Source organism: Vicia villosa, linkage group LG5, assembly GCF_029867415.1.
Source record: "Vicia villosa cultivar HV-30 ecotype Madison, WI linkage group LG5, Vvil1.0, whole genome shotgun sequence".
NCBI classification, from domain to species: Eukaryota; Viridiplantae; Streptophyta; class Magnoliopsida; order Fabales; family Fabaceae; genus Vicia; species Vicia villosa.
Window position 1 is genome coordinate 172,151,315 of NC_081184.1, and position 8,215 is coordinate 172,159,529.

The 8,215-nt window shown below is 33.6% G+C and overlaps 1 long non-coding RNA gene across 1 annotated transcript; it reads right to left on the reverse strand.

Annotated features, from left to right (window-relative positions):
• Nucleotides 1–679: 679 nt before the first annotated feature.
• LOC131603984 (uncharacterized) lies at nt 680–5,900 on the reverse strand. The gene is made up of 3 exons (XR_009284564.1): nt 5,560–5,900; nt 1,217–1,522; nt 680–944 (listed from the first exon to the last, which is right to left on the reverse strand). It is a non-coding gene; the product is annotated as an uncharacterized LOC131603984 (long non-coding RNA).
• Between the last annotated feature and the right edge of the window lie 2,315 nt (nt 5,901–8,215).

Consider the following 8,215-nt stretch of genomic DNA (forward strand, 5'->3'; position numbering starts at 1 on the left):
TCATGTAATGGCTCCCTCGTTTTAGGTGGTTGGTTTAAGGTAACGTTGCCTTTTGAAGACAAAGTTCACTTGAGGTTGGGTTACACTCTATTCAATTTGAATTTGACATAGGAGAAGTGTTACTTTAATTTGAGTTCATTATAAGTTCACTTGGTAGTCATCAATCGTTTGTTGTGTTGTTTCATTTCCTGCATTTAGCTTTAAATCTCACTTAGTTGATATGATTAGTGAATTCATTCATTTTTTCATAATTTCAATTTGGAGTGTTTCTTTGATAAGAAATCGAATTGCTATTTCTTTTAAGGTGGTTTAAATTAGGTCTTTTGGGAGTACATGTCGTAAAATTCACCTTAATTGAAGTATGTCTTTTACATGTCAGTATGTCACAAAATTCACAATAATTAAAGTATGTATTTTGTTTGATCTATACAAATTTGTTACCTTGGGTTAAATCACTTTCTCATTCTTACTGCAAAAATCAAGAGGTCCACCTATTTCTAGAACCCAAAGGAAAGGCAAAGTAGAATGGATTGCTGAATTAAGTACACATTTAATAACACGCACCTGTATGTTTGGTCATTTTTCGAGTTATCGCAACTAAATTCTAGGTCGGGCTTTTGGGAAATTTACATACGGTAGCCAATAATTTTGAATATACTTTTATGTCGTTCACATCAACTTTTGGACTTATGAATTGCAAATATCATTACAAATTCTATTCAAACATCTCAAGTAGAATTTTGGGTCATGCTATAATTTATCCAAGAATGTTACAATTTGTTTGAGTTCTAAGTAAAAATCTAAGCCTATTTGAATTATGAACCAAAGAACCATTCCTTGCACCAAGTATTTATCCATCATCAATTGCTTTATGCTAGTATGCTTTGTTTTCCCTCATTCCTTCACCATAGTTGCCCAGGTTGCAGCCAAACAATCAAACATACCTGCTACCATTTCACGCATTAGTTTGTAACTAAAATACCAACGAAATTCAAATAGTTTGAACATATTTGAATCATATAAACAATGATAAACTCAATCCAAACACAATTTAAGAGGTGTATAACGCAAATTTCAAAAGAACACGTGATGTCAAGATTACTAAATCACAAACATTAATACACAACTTGACAAAGAATTTGAAAGGATCTACTTGGGACATTTAACGGATATACAAGAGTTTTAAACAAAGTCATGGCTACAGTTCCTGATTTACCTTGTACACATGATGTTCACACTAAGTGCATTGGCGGGTGGCTAAGGTTGAATGTGAAATATCCTCGATACCACTCAGTCTTCCTGAATCTTGACCTTAGAACCCTGTCCAATCTCCATCTAAATTATGAACAATCTTCTGCCGATGTTGTGAAAGTAACTAGCTATGTAAGAGGCTAACCTGCCAGCCAAAGCCAAAGTTACCTATTAAAGTTACAGGGACGTCTCGGCCCAATGTGTATTGAAGTTGCAGGACCAGTTGGTGACATAGATAACGCTTCACAAAATGTTGAGAATGGTGTTGTTCCTGTTGTGACACAAAACACATTAGATAGAGTAGAGAATCAAAACATCAAAGCGGTCAAATATTTCAAAGTAAAACTCACAAGTACTGCAGTAACTTTCGAGTTACATGATAAGGATTGATGGTTGTGCAGTGTCAATCTGTTGGACTTCAATGTCTAGTCAGGTTGGCGCGTAACCCATCACTTAGAGGACACACTTTTGAAAATATTGCCAACTCGTACGATATTGATGATGACATTTTCAAAAGGGGCTCCGTGACTCCGAGAACCAGTTATCCAAAAATCCCTAGAGCTATCCTGTGAGGAGAATTGTTGAGTAGATGTCAACCCAAATTCAACCACACTGTAAAATCTATCATGTTGGCGTACCTATTACCTAGGCAAAATATTTCATTGCATACATTTTGCATAAAAATGGCTTAGCATATGATTTTTTATTTTCATGGAATTTTTAAGAATTAATTGTTCAGTGAGCATTTAAAAATGGATCCATCCAGAAAGAACATTTCTCATCTCAAGTTCTAGCAACTTTAATAGTTTGTTAGTTGTGAGTAAGATGATTAGGCCAATCAGCAGAACTAATTTTATTGGAAGATATGAACAAATGCTGAAGTTATTAACTACAGATGTTGACATGGGTGCTCTAGTTGCCTTAAGTAAACATTACGATTCTCCTCTCCGTTGTTTCACCTTCCAAGACTTTTAACTCGTTCCCACTAAAGAAGAGTTTGAGAGACTTTTGGGCTGACCTCTGAAGGATGACTATCCATTCACCAGTTTGGGAAAGAAATTGGTTTTGGAAAATGTAGCGGCTGCATTGTATCTATCTGTTAGATGTGGCACCAATTCTTACAGACAAAGAAATTTCTAGGAGGCTCTTGGAAGAAATAGCTGAAAAAGTTAGAAGGAAAAGAGAATTGGCCAGCTTTCAGTGCTATCTTGGCCCTACTAATATTTGGAGTTGTCATGTTTCCCAATAATGATGATGATTATGTGAACCAACCTGCTATCAGTATATTCCTGTCCAATAATCGAGTTCCTGCTTTGTTGGCAGACGTATACCTCAATCTTCATGCTTGGTATGCAAAAAGGAAAGGAATGGTTATGTGTTGTGCTCCATTGTTGTACTCCTGGTTGCAATCTCAACTTTCCTCAAAAGGGCCCTTGGGTAGAAATTCTAAAAGTTCTGAAATGGTCTTAAAAACGAGCTTCTCTCACTATTGTTGCTATAGTTTGGTATTTAACAAATTGGAATGTAAGGAAAGTTATCACTCATTGCAGAGGTTTTCCAAATGTTCCTTTGATATGGTCTAAAGGTTACATTAACTACAATCCCATGCTGGATTTAAGGAAACTTAGATATCCTTTAGAGACTGAACCCAAGATGGAACTTTTAAAGGATTTCATCTTACTTGATTTTAGAAAAGAAGGCCCTAGCATTCTGAAGAGAATCAAAAGAACCTGGATTCAAATTCACATAAAAGATAGTGAGTTAGGTAAAAGAGATAAGGCTATTTTAAAATTTCTACCCAAGGGCCCATTTGAGGAAGATGAGATTGCAACCAGGAGTACATAAATGGAGCACAACACATAACCACTTCTTTCCTTTTTGCATGTCTGGCATGAAGATTGAGGTACACGTCTTTCAACAAAGAAGGAACTGGATTCTTGGATAGGAATATACTGATAGCAGGTTGGTTCACATAATCATCAGAATTGTTGTGAAACATCAGAACTCCAAAGATCAGTAGGACCAAGATAGCACTGAAAGCTGGCCAATTCTCTTTTCCTTCTAAATTTTCAGCTTTTCCTCAAAGGAGCCTCCTAAAAATTCCCCTGTCTGTAAGAATTGGGGCCACGTCTCTAACAGGTAGATACAATGCAACTGCTACATCTTCCAAAACCAATTTCTCTCTCAAACTGGTAAATGAAATGTCATCCTTCAGAGGTCAGCCCAAAAGTCTCTCAAACTCTTCTATAGTGGGAACAAGTTGAAAGTCTTGGAAGGGGAAACAACGGAGAGGAGAATCATAATACTAACTTAAGGAAACTAGAGCACCCATGTCAATATCTATAGTTAATAACTTCAATATTTATTTGTATCTGTCAATAAAATTAGTCCTACTGATTGGCCCGATCTTCTACTCAAAGCTTACAAACTACCAATCTTGGCATGCTTGAACTTGAGGTGAGGAATGTTCTTTCTGGCTGGATCCATTTTTAAATGCTTATTGTACAATCAAATATTTAAAATTTCTTGAAAATAAAAAAGAAAATGTTAAGCCATTTTTATGCAAAATATATGCAATGCAATATTATGCACAAGTAATAGGTAACACCAACATGATGGAGTTTACAGGTGGTTGAATTTGGGTTGACATCTACCCAATAAATCCCCTCACATGATAACTCTATGGGTTTTTAGATAACTAGTTCTCAAAGTCATGTACCCCCTTTTGAAAATATAATCCTCAATCGTGAATAACGTACGAGTTGACAATATTTTCAAAACGTATCCTCTAAGTGGTTTACGCGCCAACCTGATGAGACAATAAAGTCTAACAGGTTGACACTGCACAACCATCAATTCTATGGTTTTAAACAAACAAAGTTCTCGGAATCATCCCAACTTGGCAATATTATCATCAACTTAAATAAATTTGTGATCCACAATCATTCCAGTAAAGTCTCATATGAGTGGTCTTAATAGCCACAAGTTTAGGATATTCTAAAAGTCTCTTAGAATTTATCACATCCAGAAATTCCCAACACAATGAGATATCAATAGGATAATATATATAGCATAAGGAGGTAATAGGAAATAAAATCTAAAATAAGCAAAAATATAAACACCAACAAGAAAACAAAATAAAACAAAAAAACACTCAAACACACAAAGAACTAAACTAGGATGGACCCACTTTAGGAGGAAATGTGAGCTCCTTAGCAGAGTCGCCAGCAATCGCGGCGCGAAAAATTACATGAGCGCATCGCACGCTCATTATACAACAGAGTTGCCATTGATCTCTATTTGTTCTAAAAGGAACGAGAAAATGTCGGATAAAACCCTTAGGGAAAAGAATAGTCGTCCCAACCATGTTAGATCCGGGAGTCGGTTACGCGAGAAGGTATTAACACCCCTCACGTTCGTTGTACTCAACATGACCTATTTAATTAGTATTTGTGAAAGAGTGTTATCGTTAATCGTTTGCTATCTTCTACTTATTAAAGAAAGGAAGTTTTTTTGTTTTTTGTTTTTTTAGTTTATTAGGGCTGGAAAGACTTTGGATCTTACTTCTACGTATCTCCAGGTGCAATGGAGAACTCAAGACTACATAGTTCTGGTAGAAAAATGATGCGTTAGACATTTCAAATGTTTGAACTTTGACTTGTTTGCTCGTCAGAGAGACTAAGTCTTTTATTTGTTTCATATCGATACGGCTAAGGCACATTTGATTTGAAAGAGTTTTTCGGAAAGTTGCACAAGGCGAAAAAGAAGTTTGATGAGTTGAAATTGTTTTTTATGTGGGTGACAAGTATTGAATCACAAGTCTGAAACAACAAACAAACGATCCACTTACTAGAAATCAGAGGAACAAAGTGTGTTCAACTAATCATCTTCTTCCTAAAAGTTTTTTCATATGAAAAAGGTAATGTAAAACAATGTTCACTTATTAGGGTTTCTTATGTCAAGTTTCAAATGATTGATTTTAATTTTTAATTTTTATGTTATCTTGAATTGCAATCATAAAGCAATAAACAAAACGCGGTATTATTTGTTATTTGCTTTTAATGGTTAAAAACTGAAATAAAAGGCAATTATGAAATCAGCATTTGAAAACAAAAGCATGAACTAAAAAACAAGAACCTCGTTCTCTCTTGCTCAAACATACCCTCTCTCACTTGGTTTCTTCTTCCTTTCTAGACCGATACCCCAAATCGACGACGAAATCCTTCAAAAGAAACAGATTAAGCACATTAAGCACGGATAGACGAAATTGGTAAGGGAAACTACATACATAAAGGATCAGAAACTCACAATAAAAAATGAGTCGCAATAAGAATGGAGATGTCGAGTTCTTTGGTTTCTTCGTCACGAAAACACAGGTATCGATTCTTCCCTTTCCTTGTTCTTTTGGTTTCGTGAGAATTTTCGTTTTCGGAGTGAAAATTAGAGGTTAGGGTGTGTATTTTCCCATTCGGTTTCTGCGGTCGTTATATAGTGATTGAAACTATAACTTGTACGTGTGAAACTTGAGAGAAGTTAGGAGTTAAAGTGGACTTAGAGAATTTAGGAAGTTAGGGTTGAATGAGAAAATTCAGGGGTCTTGAATGTAACCGTGGGGCCGAGTGTGCAGGCGAATCTTTGTTCAATCTATTTTTTAGTTAAAGTTTTCCTCTTTTTTCTTCTTTTTCAGAGGCTATTAACTTGATTAATGTTATCACTGAAAACGTGCAATATGCCAATTCGGCATCATGAGATTTGTATCTGCTCATCTAGTTTTGTTATATGTTATTCTAACTACTATACCTATTAATTAATATTTAGTTTCTTATATCATGAAATTATTGCATTTCCATTCCCAAAAATATAATATAAACATGTCAAATTATTATTAGATGAAACAGGTTGAAGGAAAAACATCACTTGGCTATTTTGGTTTATTGAAATAACATTAATAAGTCAAGAGAATTTAGAGAATTTAGAGATGCTCTATTTACCCAAGTTTGTGTAGGATCAAACGCTTATCACTGTGCTAAAAGTAATTGTTGTTAGTGAGGGCGCAACTTTATTTCCTTAGAGTATGAACCCTTAGCGGACTGCACCTAAAACGAAGTTTGTAAGCTCTCTCTAGACGCTATAGGTTGGGATGTTAATCCCATTCGAGTCTCTAAGGATGACGCTGGATTTATTTATCCAACAGTTTGCATGCATGAAAAATAAGTGGATTTACCATCAAAATTTATTAAATATTATTGATTTGTGAGTCAAATAGCATACACTATTATAAGCAAATTTCATTTTTTTTAAGAACAAAACTTAAATATAATTATTTAGGCGTGGTTCTTATTATTTTTCAAAGTATATATATATATATATATATATATATATATATATATATATATATATATATATATATATATATATATATATATATATATATATATATATATATATATGTCATATTTTTATTGAAAAATAATAAAAATCACAAAAAAAATTGTACTTAAATTTTGTCTTTTTTGTATACATCCTCTAGTCACTATTATAAACAAATTTTATTTTTGCTTGCGCATTCACAGATCTCTGCCTACCTATTCTTCTCCCACCAAATTCGTACTTGGCTATGTATACATACGTATTTACCAGAGAAGATCTCTGCCTACCTTTAGCCATACGTATGGGAAGATGCCTAACTTACCAGAGAAGTCAAGGATGGTAAAGGTGCCTATTCCATCCAAGGATCCGTGGTGTGGTCCGCAAGCAAAAATAAGATAAAAAAGAAGCATCAGCAGGGTCACAGTCTCCAAAAGTCCTAAATATATTAAGATTCAAATGTATCCTAAAAGTAAAATTTACTCACAGGAGGGTGTACCTATTTGTGAGTCAAGGGAATTTAATATTGCGGCGGCGCTTCATGCAATTGGCTTTCCTCTTTCAAGTGTTTTTGGATTCTACTTTTTACCATATCTTTCAAATGTTTTTGGATCCTATTTTTTTAATCAATGATACTTATCGGAATCAAGCAAGAAACCTCCTTTTGTTAAGGAGGTTTAGCAAAGGTGGAAGATGAAAGTCGGTTACAGAAATAGTAAAGAGAGTTTTCTGATGTAATAATAAAATGGAAAAAGTTGTGAGGTTGAGTCTCAAAAAGACTATGCTTGTGTTTCCAAAAAAATGAAAAAGTGTTGGGATTGGTGAAATGAAAGAAAAGAAAAGGTTGAAGAAAAGGAAACGTGAAGTGAATGAAGTGAGAAAAGGAAGTATGAAGTGAGCAGAACAAAGAAACTCAACCAATGCATCCACGTGGCTGAGGCAGAACGCAAAGGGGCAGTTTGGTCTTTTCCAAAATATTTAACTTTCTTATACTAGTGGGATACCCGTGTGTCCGCACGGGTATTGGTATGGACCGCAATTGTCATTCGTTTGTCATAGAAATTCAAACAAATTTAAAAAAATCAAAATATTATTGGATAAAAGAAAAAATATTCTGAAAGATAATTGTATAAATTTTTTAAAACAACTATTGTTAAGAAAAACTATTAAAAGCATACTTCGTTAAATAAACAATTGTGAAAAATAGAAAACAAATTTTGTTATGGTTGATAGAGTTGTAATAATAAAGTTTATCCAAGTAGTTTTTTTTTAAAAATAAATAAATATTTTTAAAATAAAGACGTCAATAATATATATTTTAATTATTCATATATTATCTTTGAAATATGTATTTAAAATAAAAAATAATTCTAAAATTAAAATATTAAATACATATATAATTAAAAAACAACATATTTTTCTCGTGTTTGAATTCATAATTATTTTTTATATATTTACTTATATTTTCTTTAATTGTACACATTTTGGGCTGATTAATCGTGAGTTCACACGTACATTTGCATATATTTTTTCAGCTACCATGCGTTCACACGGAACTGAATTCATACATTAATTTTTTTCCCATATTTGAATTCAT